This window comes from Oncorhynchus kisutch, linkage group LG17, assembly GCF_002021735.2.
Source record: "Oncorhynchus kisutch isolate 150728-3 linkage group LG17, Okis_V2, whole genome shotgun sequence".
Lineage (NCBI taxonomy): Eukaryota > Metazoa > Chordata > Actinopteri > Salmoniformes > Salmonidae > Oncorhynchus > Oncorhynchus kisutch.
Genome location: NC_034190.2, coordinates 36,576,748 through 36,599,053, shown reverse-complemented (window position 1 = coordinate 36,599,053; position 22,306 = coordinate 36,576,748). Strand labels below are relative to the sequence as shown.

Here is a 22,306-nt window from a genome sequence, read left to right as displayed (position 1 = left end):
CATGAGTCATCAAAGCCAAAGGAACTACATAATATTAAGAAATTCTATAGTGGAAGGAAAGTAGTGTAGAAACCTACCAAAAAACAATTAGGCAAGAACTAATTAAATCCCTTTAGACAACTTCCTGGATAAAATGCTTGACTGTAATAGCAAAGGAGTAAACTTGGCAGTAGAAAATCTAAACAGTATACTTGACCTTTCAGCTTCCCTATCGAATCTAAAAATGTCAAGCAGACACCCTAAGAAAATTAACAACAATGACAAATGGTTTGATGAAGAATGCAAAAACCTAAGAAAGAAATTGAGAAACCTATCCAACCAAAAACATAGACCCAGAAAACTTGAGCCTACGCCTTCAGTATGGTGAATCACTAAAACAACACAGACATACGCTACGGAAAAAGAAGGAACAGCACGTCAGAAATCAGCTCAATGTAATTGAAAAATCCATAGAATCTAACCACTTCCGGGAAAATTAGAATCAAATCAAAATCAAATCAAATCAAATGTATTTATATAGCCCTTCGTACATCAGCTGATATCTCAAAGTGCTGTACAGAAACCCAGCCTAAAACCCCAAACAGCAAGCAATGCAGGTGTAGAAGCACGGTGGCTAGGAAAAACTCCCTAGAAAGGCCAATACCTAGGAAGAAACCTAGAGAGGAACCAGGCTATGTGGGGTGGCCAGTCCTCTTCTGGCTGTGCCGGGTGGAGATTATAACAGAACATGGCCAAGATGTTCAAATGTTCATAAATGACCAGCATGGTCGAATAATAATAAGGCAGAACAGTTGAAACTAGAGCAGCAGCACAGTCAGGTGGAAGTTGAAACTGGAGCAGCAGCATGGCCAGGTGGACTGGGGACAGCAAGGAGTCATCATGTCAGGTAGTCCTGGGGCATGGTCCTAGGGCTCAGGTCAGTTGAAACTGGAACAGCAGCATGGCCAGGTGGACTGGGGACAGCAAGGAGTCATCATGTCAGGTAGTCCTTGGGCATGGTCCTAGGGCTCAGGTCCTCCGAGAGAGAGAAAGAAAGAGAGAAGGAGAGAATTAGAGAACGCACACTTAGATTCACACAGGACACCGAATAGGACAGGAGAAGTACTCCAGATATAACAAACTGACCCCAGCCCCCCGACACATAAACTACTGCAACATAAATACTGGAGGCTGAGACAGGAGGGGTCAGGAGACACTGTGGCCCCATCCGAGGACACCCCCGGACAGGGCCAAACAGGAAGGATATAACCCCACCCACTTTGCCAAAGCACAGCCCCCACACCACTAGAGGGATATCTTCAACCACCAACTTACCATCCTGAGACAAGGCTGAGTATAGCCCACAAAGATCTCCGCCACGGCACAACCCAAGGGGGGGGGGCGCCAACCCAGACAGGATGACCACAACAGTGAATCAACCCACTCAGGTGACGCACCCCCTAGAACACACAACAACAACAAAAACACAGTGTTATCTATCCAAAACGGAGATGTATGGATAAACCACTTCTCCAATCGTTTTAGCTCTTTGAGAAAAACAGAAAAGAATATACATGATCAAATACAAATCTTAGAATAAACTATTAAAGACTACCAGAACACACTGAATTCACCAATTACATTGAATGATCTACAGGACAAAATGCAAACCCTCCAAACCAAAAAGGCCTGATCTTTTTGTCATGCCATCATCTGTTTCACCTGTCCTTGTGCTTGTCTCCAAATATCCCCTGGGTATTTATAGCTGTGTTTTCTGTCTGTCTGTGCCAGTTCGTCTTGATTGTTCAAGTCAACCAGCGGTTTGTCTCAGCTCCTGCTTTTCCCCAGTCTCTCTTTTTCTCGTCCTCCTGGTTTTGACCCTTGCCTGTCCTGAGTCTGGGCCTGCCTGCCTGCCTTCCTGTGCCTTTTCCCCTATACATACCTCAGCCTAAACATCAGCGACACAGGTAACTTCCACAAAGCTGTGAACGATCTGAGAGACAAGGCAAGAAGGGCCTTCTACGCCATCAAAAGGAACATAAAATTCGACATACCAATTAGGATCTGTCTAAAACACCTTGAATGAGTTATAGAACCCATTGCCCTTTATGGTGAGGTCTGGGGTCCGCTCACCAACTCAAAATTCACAAAATGGCAACAAACACCAAATTGAGACTCTGCATGCAGAATTCTGCAAAAATATCCTCAGTGTACAACAGAAAAAAAGACAAAATAATACATGCAGAGCAGAATTAGGCCGATACCCGCTAATTTTGATCATCCAGAAAAGAGATTCTAAATTCTACAACCACCTAAAAGGGAGCGATTCCCAAACATTCCATAACAATACCTACAGAGAGAATAACCCGAAGAAGAGTCCGGTAAGCAAACCACAATTAGACCCAACCAAATAATGAGGAAACAAAAAGATAATTACTTTGCACATTGGAAAGATTTAAGAAAAAAACAGAGCAAACTAGAATGCAATTTGGCCCTAAACAGAGAGTACACAGTGGCAAAATACATGACCACTCTGACAGACCCAAAATGAAGGAAAGCTTTGACAATGTACAGAATCAGGGAGCATAGCCTTGCTATTGAGAGAGGCCGCCATAAGCATACCTGGCACCTGGCTCTCAAGAGAAGAGCGGCTATGTGCACACTTCCACACAAAATGAGGTGGAAACTGAGCTGCACTTCTTTTAACCTCCTGCCAAATGTATGAACACATTAGAGACACATACAGTTGAAGTCAGAAGTTTACATACACTTAGGTTGGAGTCATTAAAACTAATTTTTCAACCACTCCACAAATGTCTTCTTAACAAACTCTAGTTTTGTAAAAATCGGTCAAGACATCTACTAAGTAAGTCATTTTTCCAACAATTGTTCACAGACAGATTATTTCACTTGTAATTCACTGTATCACAATTCCAGTGGGTCAGAGTTGACTGTGCTTGGAAAATTCCAGAAAATTATGTAATGTCTTTAGAAGCTTCTGATAGGCGAATTGACATAATTTGAGTCAATTGGAGGTGTGCCTGTGGATTTCAAGGCCTACCTTCAAACTCAGTGTCTCTTTGTTTGACATCATAGGAAAATCAAAAGAAATTAGCCAAGAACTCGGAAGAAAATAATTGTAGACCTCCACAAGTCTGCTTCATTGGGAGCAATTTTCAAATGCCTGAAGGTACCACGTTCATCTCCACAAACAATAGTACGCATGTATAAACACCATGGGACCACGCAGCTGTCATACCGCTCAGGAAGGAGACGCGTTCTGTCTCCAAGAGATGAATGTACTTTGGTGCGCAAGGTGCAAATCAATCCCAGAACAACAGAAAAGGACCTTGTGAAGATGCTGGAGGAAACAGGTGCAAAATATCTATATCCATATTAAAACGAGTCCTATATCGACATAACTTGAAAGGCAGCTCAGCTTTGAAGAAGCTAACTACAGACTACGATTGGCAAATGCACATGGGGACAAAGATCGTCCTCTGGTCTGATGAAACAAACATAGAACTGTTTGGCTATAATGACCTTCGTTATGTTTGGAGGAAAAAGGGGGCTTGCAAGCCGAAGAACACCATCCCAACCGCGAAGCACGCGGGTGGCAGCATCATGTTGTGAGGGTGCTTTTCTGCAGGAGGGACTGGTGCACTTCACAAAATAGATGGCATCATGAGGGAGTAAAATGATGTGGATATATTGAAGCAACATCTCAAGACATCAGTCAGGAAGATAAAGCTTGGTCGCAAATGGGTCTTCCAAATGGGCAATGACCCCAAGCATACTTCCAAAGTTGTGGCATAATGGCTTAAGATCAACAAAGTCAAGGTATTGGAGTGGCCATCACTAAGCCGTGACCTCAATCCTATAGAAAATGTGTGGGGCAGAACTGAAAAGCGTGTGCTAGTAAGGAGGCCTACAAACCTGACTCAGTTACACCAGCTCAATCAGGAGGAATGGACCAAAATCCACCCAACTTATTGTGGGAAGCTTGTGGAAGGCTACCCAAATTTAAAGGCAATGCTGCCAAATACTAATTGAGTTTATTAAGTCAACTTCTGACCCACTGGGAATATGATGAAAGAAAAAAAATATTATTCTGATATTTCACATTCTTAAAATAAAGTGGTGATCCTAACTGACCTAAGACAGGGAATTTTTACTCTGATTAAATGTCAGGAATTGTGAAAAACTGAGGTTAAATGTATTTAGCTGTATGTAGGTGTATGTAAACTTCCGACTTCAACTGTACCTGCAGATTCATGCAGGGTAGTAACGTCATTAATTGTGATTATGGTTAATTGTTTACTTATCTAGCTAGCTACATGTCTTAACAAAAGACTCCATTATACGAGTAACCATTTCTGGTGCGTTCGTTAAATCGATTTCAGAGCACTCTGGGGCGGCAGGGTAGCCTAGTGGTTAGAGCGTTGGACTAGTAACCGAAAGGTTGCAAGTTCAATTCCCCGAGCTGACAAGGTACAAATCTGTCATTCTGCCCCTGAACAGGCAGTTAACCCACTGTTCCTAGGCCGTCATTGAAAATAAGAATTTGTTCTTAACTGACTTGCCTAGTTAAATAAAAAAAATAAAACAACTCTCGTCTGAGTGTGTTTGAGAGCGTAGAATAACTGATGGATTTACGAACGCTCAACACTCATTGAAGTTGAATATGCTGGTGTCAGTAAATGTCTGTAAAATCATCGGCCAGAGCGTCCGGTGTGCGCTCTGAATGCGAAACACTCTAAATTTACAAAGGACAATCTGACAGCACAGTTGCAGTCACCAACACTCTGGATAACATAACAGCCTTACAAGCTCTTCTAGGGAGAGTAATGTTCAGTGAGCTGTTCTCTCTCTCACTGAGATGTCTGGAATTAGCTAGCAAGTTAGCTTGGGTGCTTGACTGCTGTTGTTAGTACATTCGGATCAACCCTTAAAGAGATGGGTGGGGCTAAAGCTTATCAGGGTGTGAACGATGATGAATGGTGTAGACAATGAGGGCTCTCTTATAGTTGTAGCAAAATATTCAAAGGCCATTTTCTCAAAAGTGAGTTTACAAGTTTATCAACCTTGAATGCAAAATGACTTTCCCATTGTGCCTCAACTGTAGCGTATGATATTACATTTTGTAGCTCTGCATCTCTACATTTATCTAATATAAATAAACAACATTTCTAATTTTGCTACATGAGACCGATTTGAGCCGGTCGGTCACATATCTATTGGGTGAAATATCACAGAGGCAAGATTTGTGACTTGCTGCCACAAAAAAAGGGCAACCAGTGAAGAACAAACACCATTGTAAATACAACCCATATTTATGTTAATTTATTTTGCCCTTTGTACTTCATTAAAACACTGTATATAGCCATAAAATGACATTTGAAATGTCTCTATTCCTTTTGAACTTTTGTGAGTGTAATGTTTACTGTTCATTTTTTGTTTATTTCACTTTTTTTTATTATCTATTTCATTTCCTTTAGCAATGTAAACATATGTTTCCCATGCCAATAAAGCTCTTTGAATTGAATTGAGAGAGAGAGAGAGAAACAGAGAAATAGAGACAGACATAGAAAGAGAAAGAGAGACAAGATAGAGACAAGGCAGAGTGGAGGTAGAGCGTAAGGTCGGGGCAAAACATGGCACTAACTGTCTCCTCTACTCCCCTGCTGAGATTGTGATGTGACAAGAGGGGGTTGGTGAGATAATGCAACATTCCTAAGACAACACAAAGGAAATCCTTGCATTCAGTGTACAGAGTCACTTCGAGGGCCCGCCATCATTGGTGCGTGTGTGTGTGTGTGTGTGTGTGTGTGTGTAGGTGTGGGTGTGAACTTATCCTATTCCACACCATGATCGTATATCCCGACACACGGCCTGTCCACCAATCATAGTCCATCTGTCTTGGCCGCTAGCCAGTACATATCTGATCAACTCACGTGCTCTTTCTCTTCATGTCACATGATTTATATAACCATTATTCTATATAGTCTGCACCCGCACTTTACATAGTTATCACACCACCCACCACCAGCCCATAAATGCCAGCGTCAGAGTTCACTAAAGTCACCAATCAACCTAATCTCATCATGGTGAAACGTAGCAATTGTGTTTCCTGATTTAGCTTTAATTTCATTTTCACTTCTCTAAATTAATTTAGAAAGGGGGATTTTTGATAGTGGGAACATGCAAGAAATTACATTAGATGTGATAATATGTTAATATCCCCAGGGAGGCCTGTCTGGAGATGGTTGGCCATCTAATTCACATTCATTTATTTGCAGCTCTCTGTTTCATTAGGGGCCCCACTTAAAACGGCACTTATAGAGGGGGAGAAAACAGAATGAGTACGTGTGCAAATTTAATTAAGGACCCTGCTTTATCGGCACTGAGGGGAACGTATAGAGGGAGAGAGCCCCGGGAACAAGATACGGAATGCATGGGAAGGGATGGAGTGTGATTGAGAAGATTCTTATTCAGAAGGCATGTGCTCTACATTCTGATTCTATATCGGATCGTATCTGGGGTTCAGAAAGTGGTTCATCTTAGTTCATAGCTGTTATCATATATTAAATATTATCTTATATTATCGTATTATATATGATCTAGTATCTTTATTTTCAAAATGTTACCACATCTTTTAGGTATGATCTCACTTTGTCTAGTCAACCCGGCCCTCTCGTCCTTTTTTTTGTGCATTTTAAGGGCAGACGTCCTTCGCCTACCCTTGATTTAATTGTGAGGAGGTGGATTTATGTGTGTCTCTCAGAGGTGTGGCTATCATGTCGTAATTTACTGCCTGGACATAGAGCCTGCGTCTGCCTGTACAGTGGGAGGGGAGGAGAGGGGGGATAAACATGAATACCTAGTATGTCCACTTCATTGTCAGACCATTTCATTGGTAAACTACATGGTAATGTAAAAGTATGGCATAAATACGGAAGAGATGGACATTCTGCTACTCCACTTCTACTACTTGCAAGCTTCCTTTTTGGTGCTTTCCATTTTGAGATTTTCTAAGCGCAATAATGGCTATGTCCGGTTCGGAGGAGCGCTGAGCGTGCTGGTGAGACAATACAATAACATTTATAACCCTTCGATGGGGATATATTCGGACAAGCAAGGAAAAGACAACAGCTAGAAGGAGATATCACAAAATTTGAACACCGATACTGATATCAAAGAAACATAGAGAAAGACCAGTATGTACGCAATCTTAAAAGGGTGAAGGAGACGAGGAATGGGGCTGCCGCAGGTGCCTGTCCCACCAATTGTCAGACTATTGGATTGGCTTCTTGTTCACGTGAAACATTGTCAGACAGATCTTATGTTTAGCAGACCTAGTTAGAACATGTGAAATCAGCTCTTTTCTGGATGAGAGAAATTGTGAGTGGAAAATATTCAGTGCCTCTGTTATAAGATTATCAGGGCTAATGTGTGTGTGTGTTTATTATATTGAGATGTATATGAAATCAGTTATTTTGGGTAAACATTTTTTAACTCAAAGGAGCCCATGGAGAATTTTAAGATTGCTTGCATTGTATTCTAACGTATTCGCCATCTGCTTGTAGGTGTTGGAGGAGTATGTGGTTTTGGACAGTCCAGAGATGGAGCTGAGCCCTGAGGGCCCATCTACCGGTGGTTAATCGCCCCTTGATTCATCATCTCCCCGGCCTGGTTCATCACCTTTCCGGCCCCTCTCCCCAACGCCCAGGCCCTTCTTACCAACACCCAACTAGGCGCACAATCCAGGCGCACCTGCCCTGCCCTGCAACTCCAACAACCTCCACCCCATCTCCCCGATCCAGCTCCAATGGCTGGAAGAGGAAGACAGCTGAGGATCCTTCGGACACTGACATGACGCAGCGGGTGGATGACTTAAAGAAACTGCACCAGGAGTTACAGAAACAGAAGCAGTGTCCAGCAAAGGCCGTCTACGATGTCATGGTGCCATGGATGATGTCTCTTCCTGCTGATCAACGTCTCCTGTTTGTCTCACCCCTAAACCTGTTGTATGCTTTTTTCTTAGTCATACGTTACGGTGATGAGTAATATACTGCAGGGGGGGTTGCATGTTTTTTTGTACTTATTTCCTCATTCATATGTTACTGTTTTTTCTCTTATTTTCGACTTTCACCACACTTTTCACCAGTGTATTGCATTTAGCTATTTTCCTCTTGTGATAGTAAATAAACATCTAAAAGAACTGCAAATGTATTTGTCTGGTTATTCATTTTTTTTATGAGTGACTCAGTAAACTTGTCCTGCTTTGTACATGAGCCATGTAAGATGAGGTTAATGTCTTGGTGGTCTTTAATGTCTACAGCTGGACACTCACCCATGTACCAAAGCAGGACGATTCCCCGTTAAAAGGACACTACACATGACCATGTTTAACCTTGTGTTATGTAGATGAGGTCAATGTTTTGAGGATCTGGCCTTATTGTCCTCAGCTGGACAGCCGTTCTCACCCCTTTACCATAGCAGGAAATGTCTCCGCGAAAGGCCACTACACATAACACAAGGTTAGGTAAATGTTTTGAGGGTCTAGCCTCCCCCAAAAATATGAAAAACTAAAACAAGGATGAAATGACTGTCATTTTGTGATTTGTGAAGTGTGAATAAGAAAAACAGCAAAACCAAGTGTGAGGCTCACAACATGAGTCAAACCTTCATCAACCAGAAGAAGAGAATGTATGTGTGCACCTGTTTTCTAAACCACACTCCAACATTTAGAGTAGGGTGCCACGCGTGATAGCAGCATCCTGGAAAGACACCTGACCTGGTGGTGTGAGGAAGTAGTCCTTTAGGTTGTTGTGCACATCTATAGCAACTCTGGTTGACCTGTCTGCCGATATGTTTCTTGGTTTCCAGGAAGCTTGTGTCCCCTCGTACCACCTGTCTCCACTCTCCTGGAAGCCGGTCCCCAGTGGGTGTGGTGTGGTCAACAAACGTGGGGTGGCTGTACCGTGTTGATGAATCTGTGTTGTGTTGTCAGTGTCTATGGTGCAAAGTTAGTGGTGGAGGGCCACGCAGGCCTTCACAATGGTCTCTCAGCTTTCTCTGGGACAACATCAAGGGCTCATCCCAGGATCCCCCATCTTGCAGCAAGGATCCCACTTGAGTGGCGGTAGTTGTAGATCTTGGTGTCATCAAGGTCAAAATAAAATAAGTGTTTCCATTAGTATTGAATAGGAACATGAAGGCTGTCAAACGTGTACTGTAACAATTGTGAAGCCTATGCTTTGGACATAGTCCCCCATCCACTTATTGGGATGCCTGATCACTTTTATGTGAGGCATATCATTAAAATGCCTATATTGGTATAATTTTCACATCCATATGTATTTAGCGTATCTTACCTGGATATGGTCAGTACCTTGCATTGCAGAGTGCCATCGGAACCATTGAGAAAAAGCCCTTGGAGTTGTAGTATTCGCTGCCCGAGTTTGCAGGATCTGAACATGTTTTCCGTCGAGAACTCCTGCACGAAACGGATAATACCAACAATCCCCAAAATCTCTGCCGTTTTCTGCCCATTGTGCCATGGAGGGATAAGCAAAATTCTCCTTCGGGACATGCCAGTTAGACTGGCCACCTGACAATGGCACAAACTGTTGAGATTCCTAGCTTATAAATTATAACTCGCAGAGCGATACTTTGCTGTGTGCTGTCGCTCACCAAAAAACACAAAGGGTCACATACAACCTTTCTGCAACACTTACGGGCAAGCTGTGAGTTCTCGTGTGCGAGATGTGAAAGGCAAGTCGCTGAAGCAAGTCGTCAAATCTGGCAACAGATATCCGGAAAAAATTGAAAATGTCTTTCCTCGTCAATGCTTCGCAGAGGTTGGACAAGAGACTGGGTATTCTCCCTCGGCCCCTCTTGTAGTACTCAGTGGACGAACTTGTCATTTTGTAGTAACAGCTGTTCAAGCTCTAGCAATTGCAATTCAAAAAGAGACATGTTTGCTTCTGTGGCTAAAACGTAGTGTCGTAAAGCATAGAACAGCAGACTAGCCTGACATGTAGCTAGCATTTGTAAACAGGCACATAACACGGAAGTTCAAATGTCGTCGCTAGCTAGAGTCAAATAGAGTGGCTCGGCCCCTCTTGATTGGTAAACTACTCTTGTTCCCAAGCCCCCTAGTGGATATACACTATACAAGGCGGATTTCCTCTCCGCTGCCCACCAAAAAAACGACTCCACCCACGTTTACGCTCACACGTAGATCAATGGGGTGGAGCTTGTAGCCGCCTTAAGTGCGCAGACACAACAGCAGCAGTATGATGTTCCTTGTAGGTCGAACATACCATATTTTCCGGCATATGAAGGAAAGGGTTACAGACAGTTGCGAGGGGGAGTGCTCACAATGGCTCTGGCATACGACTAATGTTGCTACGAGCAGTGAATACAAAATTATTGACCCTATGTTCATTTGCATGTTCTAGCTGGAGTGAAATGCCTGCCATAAGCATGTTTCCATTAAGAGGTGAGGGTGTTACGGAAGGGGATGGTATAATTGTATAAGAATGTAGTTATCACTCTATTCATAAGTAGAGCACGCTATATCACAATATCGTGGTACATTTCAGCAAGAAGGAAAGCAGAAGCACCTCTCTCCTAGCTGCGTTTCACTTTTACTTGAGTAATTTTATAATTAGGTATCTTTACTTTTACTCAAGTATGACAATTGGGTACTTTTTCCACCACTGTGCCTTCCTTGAAATTCCTCCACCTGCACCTCCATCTTCATGCCCTAATTAGTTACATTTTGGATGGTGTATCAATACACCCAGTCCTTCCTAACTCAGTTGCCGGATAGGAAGGAAACTGCTCAAGGATTTCACCATGAGGCCAATGGTGACTTTCAAACAGTTACAGAGTTTAATGACTTTGATAGGAGAAAACTGAGAATGAATCACCAACAATATCGTTACTCCACAATATTAACCTAATTGACAGAGTATAAAGAAGGAAGCTTGTATAGAATAAAATGATTCCAAAACATGCATCATGTTTGCAACAAGGCACTAAAGTAATAATGCAAAAAATGTGTCAAAGCAATTCACTTTTTGTCCTGATTACAAAGTGTTATGTTTGGTGCAAATACAATACATCACTGAGTACTACTAGTGGTTGCTGCATCATGTTTTGGGTATGCTTGTAATCGTTAAGGACTGGGGAGTTTTTCAAGATAAAAAATAAGCGGAATGGAGCTAAGCACAGGCAAAATCCTAGCGAAAAACATGTTTCAGTCTGCTTTCCACTAGACACTGGGATATGAATTCCCCTTTCAGCAGGAGAATAAACTAAAACACAAAGCCAAATCTACACTGGAGTTGCTTACCAAGAAAAAAGTATTTTGTGTAGATCGTTGATCGTTATTCCCGCTTTGTAACACAACATTTTTTGGAAAAGGTCAAGGGGTGTGAATACTTTTTGAAGACACTGTACTGTATGTATGCCTAGAGTATTGGTCTTTCTGTTTCCTCTGTGTTTTGTCAGTACAGAACTTTATTAAAGTACAAGTCTTTACAAGGCGACAAGAAAGTTTAAGGACGAGGGGATATGAGTTTCAAGAAAACCCATCTCAGCACCCAGGAGACGATGAGACGAGACAAAGGTTGAATGTTGTAATGTAGAGAGATGATATTTGAGGTGTACGTGAAAAAAACTGTTCATATGAGGCCTTCTGTTTTTTTGTTGCTCACATATCCTTCAGAAAATAATTGTTCACTTGAGTGTGTGTGCGTGTGTTTGTGTGTGTGTGTGTGTGTGAGTGAGTAAGCAAGAGAGACAGACAGACATACAAATAAAATATGAGCAGTTCAGTTGAGACCTTGTGTGTTTTGTTGTGTTGTTTATTCCCCCCTTGAGTCCCGCTGAAATCGCTCAGTATACAGGTGAGTGCTGTTGAAGGCCATTGGGGTCTCTCGCGTCATGGGGAGAGGGAGACGTTTTCATGGGGAGAGGGAGACGTTGGGAAAGGGAATAAGACAGGCGATGAACGATTAGGTGGGGCCCGCAGGGGCACGGGGGAGAGAGCCAGACACAGAAGGGTATTGCTGCATAAGCAGTCTGTCCAACTGTCTGGCCTCTACGAAAAGACCTGAGACAGCCTGCATCTTAGGACTCTCCTCTCCTTTCTGCTCTCTATTTCTATCTCTCACTCTCTCTCTCTGTTCTGTCTCTCTCTTTCTTTCTCTCTGTTTCTGTCTCTTTCTCTCCTCTCACTCTCTCCTCTCCTTTCTGTCTCTCTCTCCTTCTCCACCTGACTCTCTGTGTTTATATTTCTCACTATATCCCCTCACTCACGTCCACGCCCTGTATGCTGGGTTGTTAAATGTGAGGCAGAGAAATTGTACATGTAGCTTCAGATGTCCAGGCTGTATGCTCAGCATATGAATTTGGTGTGGTGTGTGTGTTTGTGTGCGTGTGTTTGTGTGTGTGTTCGTGTGTGTGTGTGTGTTTGTTTGTGTGCGTGGGCGACTGTGTGACTGAGCTCGTTTATGGGAATAAACAGCGTCTTGATGATGTGAACCAGGGTGATATGAGAGCGTGTTTGTTTATGGAAGGGGCATGCAGAGACAGTAAATTGGTTATGGGATATAGGGAGGTGGGGAGGGGCTAGGCATTCTGAACCTGTTTTCGAGGAAAAGGAGGGAAGTGCCGGAAAGAGGCTTCGGGAATGGAGGGGCTGCTGGGTTGGGTTCTGTCAATGCCTTCTGCTCACCAATCTTACTGGGAGAAATGGACTCTTCTACAGACCATGAAAACTGTTTAGCACACTGGCACACATGCTATCTCTTTTTCTCAGACCCACACATGTATCATCATCATTCAACTTCTTTAACTCAACAGACATCCACATTTTGTGCACCGCTGCACATGGGTCTCTCGGTCGCGGACGGCTGCGACACAGCCCGGGATCGAACCCGGGTCTGTGGTGACACCTCGAGCACTGCGATGCTGTGCCACTCAGGAGGTCTAGGATGAAAGAGTACGAATAAATTAATCAAAATTAAGTTTTTAATAAAAAATATTTAAATCCTTATTTGAATATGTTGGTAACTCGTTATATAAATGTGATAATGCCCTCGAATCCGGTGTTTGGAGGATATCTCCAAACACTTCGTCTCGGGCCTAATAACACCCGTGTCAATATATCCTCCAAACACCGGATTCGAGGTCATTATCACTTAAGTAGAACACGGTTGAACACGGTACAACACGGTAGAACGCAATACACATGGGTCTTAGTGTAGCACTCAGTGGACTGCATGGCTATACTTACACTATGTGTCATAGAAGGTAAGGGACACCAGGTAACAGTGAAATGTAGCCTAGTTCCCCCTGGGTGTATCTATTATTATGTAGTTAGGTCATATAATGTGGATGTGTTCCTATTTAGGTACTATAGAACTGGGAAACTTATTTTCATGCTTCTAACCTCTGTTAAGGTATAACGGAGAGGTTTGTGAGGGTAGAGGGGGACAAGGGAGGTAGACATGGTGCTGATTCACCTTTTCATCTACCTCTCATTGTCCCCTATACTTTTCACTGAATGAGGGATTTTATCTTACTGACTTAAAGTACTTAAGTAAACATAGTTTAAAGTACTACTTAAGTAGTTTTGGGGGGTATCGGTACATTACTTTACCATTGATATTTTTGACAACTTTTACTCTCGCTCTCTCTCTCTCTCACACACACACACGTATAGACAGTAGCAGATGTTGGTGTGTCAGCAGGATAGGTGCTGGCTGCTAGCTGCATCAGACACTTGGTTTTCTTCAGACACTTGGTTTTGTTCAGGATGCTTTTGCTGCATAAGGCATCTGTAAAGTGTGGTTGAGATTGGACTTGGGTGGCTGCCGTATAGTCCTGTATCTGTGTGTATCTGTGTGTGGTTTAGCTGTATTGGGTATTTTTATGTCCTTATGCTCTGGAGTGACCTTTCGTTATTGCATATCTGCATTGTATCTTAACTATGGTTTTGGTTTCACTATCAGCAATAGGTGTGTTTCTGCCTGTATGCATTTAAGATGGACTGTAATTGTGTTGCAAAATGTCTTACAGATGCTGCTGTCTTGGTCCACGTCTCTCTTGAAAATAACATGTCTTATCACAACGCGACTAACCTGGTTAAATAAAAATGAACTTTTATATCTAATTTTGGTCCTTGGCGGTCCCTTCCTCTGCACTTGGCAGGTATTTATCTAGGTTGTGGTACCGTAAAAGGATCAGTATCAACTGTACATGGTCTATTGTGTGTGCTTTGGTGGGTGGATGTGCTGCATGCACTGGGTCAGTCAATCTGTAGTTAGTCTGGTGTGGTGGTCTGTGGTGGTCCTGCTGCATTGCGTCCAACATCTACAGAGTCTGGTGTGGTCTAGCTGTACTCTCCTATTGTTACATATGCTCTGGGGGGGGGGGGGTCTTGCTACATTAGACAACCGCTATGCATCTCCTCAGGCCTGTGTGTGTGTGTGTGTGTGTGTGTGTGTGTGTGTGTGTGTGTGTGTGTGTGTGTGTGTGTGTGTGTGTGTGTGTGTGTGTGTGTGTGTGTGTGTGTGTGTGTGTGTGTGTGTGTGTGTGTGTGTGTGTGTGTGCGTGCGTGTCAGTGGCAGTCTGTGGCATTTAACATTTGTTTTTTTCTGACATGATACTTGAATTTTCCCTATACCCATCATGAGGTCACTACAACCTAGCCTACAAATCAAAGTTTATAACGTAGGTCGAGAGATACATTGGAGTAATCAAGGAGTGTAAGTCCAAACTAATGACGAGAGTTTCTATTGTACAAATTCAGGTAGATCCCTCCCCATTTCTTTTGCCTCCGTTTCAGAAAAGTTTTCCAACAGAATCGGCGGAATTAATAAACCCCTGATCACCCGCAACCACAGTTCACTTTCATAGCAGCCAAATACAGCATCATCGCTTTGCTCATTGTATACAGTGCATTCGGAAAGTATTCACACCCACTGACTTTTTCCACAATTTGTTATGTTACAGCCTTATTCTAAAATGGATTAAACACTTTTTCCCCCTCATCAATCTACACACAATACCCCATGATGACAAAGCAAAAACAGGTTTTTAGAAATTGTAGGAATGTATTAAAAATAAAAATAGAAATAACTAATTTTACGTAAGTATTCAGACCCTTTGCTAGGAGACTCGAAATTGAGCTCAGGTGCCTCCTGTTTCCATTGATCATCCTTGAGATGTTTCCACAGCTTGATTGGAGTCCACCTGTGGTAAATTCAAATTGATTGGACATGATTTAGAAAGGCACATACTTGTCTATATACGATCTCACAGTTGACAGTGCATGTCAGAGCATAAACCAAGCCATGAGGTCAAAGGAATTGTCCGTGGAGCTCCGAGGACTGTGTTGAGGCACAGATCTGGGGAAGGGTACAAAAAAATGTCTGCAACATTGAAGATCCCCTAGAACACAGTGGCCTCCATCACCAAGACTCTTCCTAGAGTCATCCTTCAGGACAAGTCTCTTAATTTCCTTGACAGGTCCAGCCAGTGCCCGGAATTGAACCCGATCGAACATTGCTGGAGAGACCTGAAAATAGCTGTGCAGCAACGCTCCCCATCCAACCTGACAGAGCTTGAGAAGATCTGCAGAGAAAAATGGGAGAAACTCCCCAAATACAGGTGTGCGAAGACTGTAGTGTCATACCCAAGAAGACTCAAGGAAAATATATTTTATATTTGAGATTCTTCAAAGTAACCACCCTTTGCCTTGATGACAGATTTGCACACTCTTGGCTTTCTCTCAACCAGCTTCATGAGGTAGTCACCTGGAATGCATTTCAATTACAGGTGTGCCTTGTTAAAAGTCCATTTGTGGAATTATTTCCTTCTTAATGTGTTTGAGACAAGTTGTGTTGTGACAAGGTAGGGGTGGTATACAGAAGATAGCCCTATTTGGTAAAAGACTGTCCATATTTACTTTAAGACATGAAGGTCAGTCAATCCGGAATATTTCAAGAACTTCCAAAGTTTCTTCAAGTGCAGTCGCAAAAACCATCAAGCGCATTGAGGACCGCCACAGGAAAGCAAGACCCAGAGTTACCTCTGCTGCAGAGGATAAGTTCATTAGCGTTACCAGACTCAAGAATTGCAGCCCAAATAAATGCTTCACAGAGTTTAAGTAACAGACACATCTCACCATCAACTGTTCAGAGGAGACTGCGTGAATCAGGCCTTCATGGTTGAATTGCTGAAAAGAAACCATTACTAAAGGACACCAACAAGAAGAAGAGACTTGATTGGGCCAAGAAACATGAGCAATGGACATCAGACCGGTGGAAATCTGTCCTTTGGTTTGATGAGTCCAAATTTTTGATTTTTGATTCCAACCGCTGTGTCTTTGTGAGACGCAGAGCAGGTGAATGGATGATCTCTGCATGTGTGGTTCCCACCGTGAAGCATGGAGGAGGTGTGATGGTGTGGGGGTGCTTTGCTGGTCACACTGTCTGTGATTTATTTAGAATTCTAGGCACACTTAACCAGCATGGCTACCACAGCATTCTGCAGCGTTACGGCATCCCATCTGGTTTGCACTTAGTGGGACTGTGATTTGTTTTTCAACAGGACAATGACCCAACACCACCATGCTGTGTAAGGGCTATTTGACCAAGAAGGAAAGTGATTCATCAGATAACCTGGCCTCCCCAATCACCCGACCTCAACCCAATTGAAATGGTTTGGGATGAGTTGAACCGCAGAGTGAAGAAAAAGCAGCTAACAAGTGCTCAGCATATGTGGGAACTCCTTCAAGACTGTTGGAAAAGCAGTTCCAGGTGAAGATGGTTGAGAGAATGCCAATAGTGTGCAAAGCTGTCATCAAAGCAAAGGGTGGCTATTTTGAAGAATCAAAATGTTGTTTAACACTTTATTGGTTACTACATGATTCCATATGTGTTATTTCATAGTTTTGATGTCTTCACTATTATTCTACAATGTTGAAAATAGTAAAAATAAAGAAAAACCCTTCAATGACTAGGTGTGTCCAAACTTTGGACTGGTACTGTGTTATGTGAATTTTGTTATCAATGTTCATAAACTTCAATTAATCTACTCAGTCTGCAACCTAGAGTTTGTAAGATTCTGGTTGAATGAAGCAGACAAGAGTCCCAGCTTACAATAATCAAAGTGTTTATTCACAAGAACGTTCTAGTCCGTGGTACAAAAACATTCATTTTATACTGGCTCCTTACGCACATACCTTCACACACAAACAGTAGATATCCTACGCACATACATACAAGTTCAAATCTTAAACTACGCCTTGCTCAGATGGTCTGTGTTTTTCCACTATACAGATACATTGTTAAATCTGCAACATGTTTCATAATTTTCTGCAAGCCAAACAGTTTCTCCCCTCCACGGGTGGAGACAGAATGTCCTGTAAGGAACACAGTGTTACAACTTGTCTGTCAATAGCTCCTCTTATCATTTGTTTCCCACTTGCACCCTGCTTACATACTAAAAAGGAACAAAAGGTCCTTGTTCTAATTCTGACTAAAACTACACACATCATCCGATTATAGTTTTATGATGCAAATACATTTCATACAATTATATGGTTTCAGAGTGGAATTATTTCATCTTTATCTTTCAACATATACATTATTTTATCATAATGTCTATACACACAGAAGACAATCACATTATGATACACAATAGGCACCAAAAGACCCATGTATTGAATGTAGTCTTACGACTCACTTTTGAGACATGCTACTAATTAGCTTTTGACAAATAGCTTTTGACTAATTAGTAGTAACTTTTGACTGGTACTGTATATACATTTGCAAACATTTCTAAAAAACCTATTTTTGCTTCGTCATTATGGGGTGTGGTGTGTAGATTCAATCCATCCATCCAATCCATGTGTACAGTCATGCAGTACAGTGTACAGTACAGCAAGCAGTTTAGCAGTTAAACTGTGGGGCCCGGTGGCAATAAATTTATAAAAACTGAAAGCTTACCTTGACTTGAAAAAGTTGCCGTGTTGAATAGCCTTAGGCAGCTCGCTAACATAAATAACATGAATCTCTGTTTGAGTCAGGCTAAATTAGCCACATTAGGTAAATTAAGAAGAAGAAAATAAAACAAAATATAGCTAGCTCTCTTTCTCTCTGCTGCTGCTTCTCCTTAATTTTTTAAATGAATGAATTTGTTCAAAACAGTTAAACTACTCACCACACTTTATGCCCTGCTGTGCTAGCTTTCTGTAGCTTATGCTTTCACCACTAGATTCATTCTCGGAACCTTTTTCCTGTTTCTCCAGTTTTACCTTTTGCCTCCAGAACCTTCACAAATCTTATGTTGAGTGTGCGGTAGATTCTGCCTATATCGTATAGTCTTATCTTAAAAGGAAAACTTGTTTATGTTTCACTATTTCTATTTTTATGAAATTCACTGAGTAGGATGGTCATCCCCTTTCTCTGAGGATCCTCCACTGGTGTATGTGTCACCATGGTATCAGTAGAGTCTCGGGGAACTGGCTGTCTTCTAAAAAGGACTCGCTAACATAGCGAAATGGAATTGTTCCGAATGCAGAACACCCCCACCTACATGTCCTCGACAGTTCATCTTTCCCCTCTTCCCCTATCCTCTCCTCTCATCCACCCTCCCTCTCTCCCTTCCTACTCTCTATTCTCTTCTCCCCCTCTCTCATTCCGTGCTCTTGTCCATCTCTCTCCCATCCCCACCTCTCTTCCTCCATTTTGACATCCCTCGTTCTCCGCACCATCAGGTGGGAGCACACGTGTCCGTGGCTGCATCGCCAGGAACTTTTCATCCATCCATCCAGCCAGCCAGCCAGTGTGTATAAGAGACAGGAGACATCCAGACCGATGGCTGATAGATTGGCATTTTACTGAGACCTGTGGATGAAGACACGTTTCCCAAATTAATACGGGATTAAGATATAAATCTAAGCAGAAATCAGACTCTCATCAGTGACCTTAGATGACAGGTGTACCTTAGGCTAGATGACAGGTGAATTTACCTGGCAACCCCCCCCCCCCCCCCCCACATCCCCTATGACCACAAGCCTGTCGTTCTATCCATCTGTCCCTTAGGTGAGTGAGGATTGGGTAGAGTAGGTTAGAGGGCTCAGAAGATACAGTACAGCAGATGTGTGGTGTGAAATTGTGTTTACGGGATGAATTCAAATACAGTTTGGGATTGTGGATAAATAGGGCACGCACTACAAATCCTCTGAAATGGGTCCAACTGGCCTCATATTCTACCCCAAAAACCTGTCCTCCCACATTTAGGCTATGGCTTCTACAAACAACTAAACTGTTTTATACTGTACAATACCAGACCACCAAGACTAGACTGCTTACACAGACTTCCTCATACTGTAGTACAGAATACGATTGCCCCACACTTTAATACCAACTAGAAAGGGTCATAAAAAATATAAAAAAGGGTATGCCTTGCTTCAGCTGTCAAAAAATATTTTTATGTTAACGGAAGACATTATTGTTTCCGTCCAGTCGGCACGCTCTAAAGATTGATGGCGTTTCTAGCTTAAACAGTTGAAAAGGAGTAGTGGTCCAAATAATAATAATAACTATAATAATAAGTCAGAAGTATGTCAAAGAGCTAGAGTGGTCTTGCTGAAGAAGTCACATTAACTATCCTACTCTTAAAATCCATCACCCAAGTTTCTTATACCAAATAGTTTCACTGCACCAAATCTGTCTTCATTGGCTGCAATACTGTACATTCATAATGGTCTCTACATGTTCCAGCTCTTTCACCCAAGCATGCACACACTCTCCCTCTCTCCTCTACTGTCCTGTGTTTATTAGGCAGTTAACCCACTGTTCCTAGGCCGTCATTGAAAATAAGAATTTGTTCTTAACTAACTTGCCTAGTAAAATAAAGGTAAAATAAAATTTAAAAAATTAACCTGTATGCACCATACACCACTGAGACACACAGCCACGGACTTCACAACTGGATTAAAACCTTCTCGTAAAAGCCAATCAATTCATTTGTTAATTAATCTGATGAGCGCATTCCTGCTTTTGTCCATTGATCCCCACCCCCCACCCCCGGCCGAGCTCTGAATGAAAGTGTCATTCAATTCCAATTTCATCTCCTGATCTCTTTTCAAAATTGATCGCAATACGCCCGGTCTAGCACAAAGTGATATTGAGAGAGGGAATGATATGGAGATGGAAATGTATTTGATCAAAAATAAAGTGAGGGGAGTGTGTCCTAGTGTTGAGGTGGTGTAGAGAGGGAATAGAGGAGTGGAGTGGTGATTGAACTGAGACAACCACATATAACAGTCAAAGTAAGTCAACTTTTCCTCAACAAAGCAGCTATTAGCAAAGTCATTGCTAGTAAGAAAAGACAAGTCTAAGTGCAAGAAAGGCGAGTACTGTCTAGCACACCTCCTTGTTTCCTTTTTCTTCCAGCTAGAACTGAGGGACTTTGAAGGGGACATATGGTATGTAGAGTGTTCATGTTGCCATGATGAGCAGAAGGCAAGGTAAGATTTATTCCAGTACACACCAAAGACATTATAGTGACAACCTGTCCAGTCGTTTCACTGATCCGTATTCACGACGGAGAGAATCCTACATAAGTATATTGCCCAGTCAATCAGCCACAGTATCAGCCCTCATTTGCCCCTGTGTCTGGCATCTCTGTGTTCTGTGCTGTCTGCTGGCTGGTCATTGAGAGGCCAGCTACCTGCTGTGGTGCTTCAAGCCCTCTTGGTCATTTGCTCTCACAAACACTTCTCACCGTCAGCTCTGCAGAGGATTAATGGGTGTGTCTCTCAACTCTCTGCTTTCTCCGATCTCTCCTTTCCCACATTCCTTCTGTCCTCCTCTCTGACTCCTCTGGTTTATTTGTTGAATCTGTTGTTCTCTTTCCTTTTCCTCTCTATCGCTCTCTTTTCTCTCTTGTCTCTCCATCTCAGCTTTTTCTATCAAGAGGTCAACAAGGAGAGGGAAACTGAGCTAAGGGTTAGGTGAGAGCAGGGAAGGAGAGGAGGAGTAAAGTGAATATTCTTATACTACACCAGGGGTAGGCAACTAGATTCAGCTGTGGGACAATTTTTGTCGGAGCAGATGGTCGGGGGCCCAATACATAATTATAATAATTTGTACACTGCAAATTGACCACAACTAAGCCAGAAAAAAGAGATTGCATTTGAAAAATAACAATTTCATACCTTGATTACATTGAAACACGATCACGTTTCTTTTTTATTCATGGGAGTACTAGGCAGCAGATGTCCTCAATTAAACACATTTTCTGCTGAATTCATGGAAATTGAACAGTCTTTTTTGTTAAACTAAAAACTTTGGGGGACCCCAAAAAAATCACTTGCGGGAAGGTTTTGGCCCATGTTGCGCACCCCTGCACTACATGCTTGCTGGTTGCCCTTAACCTTACCTCAACAAGAGACCGTAGCCTTGTGTCTCAAGGTCACCCACCTGATTTGTGGGGCGGGGTGGGGGTGGGGGGCCTGTGGGTTGTTGTGTAGCTGTTCTTACACAGTAAGTGTCCTCTTGCTCAGTGCAATCCGATATCCTCCCAGGTCCCCGTCTCTATTCCCATTCTCCCCCAGCTCCTCTCCTGGCACACCTATATAGAGGAAGACACAAAGCAATTAGTGGGCCAAGGTGTGTACCAATTGGCTTTACACGGAGTACCTTTCCCCTGAGGAGTGTGCTGTCGTGTCGTCTTCCTCCCGGCTGGTCACTGAACTCTCACACTTTCTATTCTCATAGTTTCTACAGATCGTAAATTAAAGATAAACATTTTTGATCGATTGACTATGACTTTTCAAATCACCCAGTATTGGTATCTGCAACGTTAGCTCCAGGTAAATGTTGCTCTTCAGCCATTCCTGGACCTGTGACCAAAACGAGCTACATATGGACAGTACCAAAATAAGTGTTCGAATGACTCTGCCTCCTCGCAGCAAAATCTGCAGAGCTGGGAAGGTTGTATCCCCCATATACAGTATATAGCATTCTATTGGTTGCAAGAATTTTGTATAATAATTTAAATTGAAATATTCAAAGTTTTAAATCCAGCGACGTTTTGCATGTCAATTCATAAACTATGTGCCATGGAATCTAGCTTGTATGGCTCCCTGGGAGAACCCCCCCCACCCCCTTTAGCGCCCCTCCCCCCGCCAACAAAACATTTTTATTCAGACATTTGGAACAACACAAATAAATAATCATAACATATAAAAATATATAAATATAAAAATATATACAAAAATAAGACTCATGAA

The 22,306-nt window shown here is 42.5% G+C and overlaps 1 long non-coding RNA gene across 1 annotated transcript; it reads right to left on the bottom strand.

The window, feature by feature from the left end:
- Window positions 1–17,158: 17,158 nt before the first annotated feature.
- On the bottom strand, window positions 17,159–20,980 carry LOC116354495 (uncharacterized). The gene is made up of 2 exons (XR_004203800.1): window positions 20,797–20,980; window positions 17,159–18,911 (listed from the first exon to the last, which is right to left on the bottom strand). It is a non-coding gene; the product is annotated as an uncharacterized LOC116354495 (long non-coding RNA).
- Between the last annotated feature and the right edge of the window lie 1,326 nt (window positions 20,981–22,306).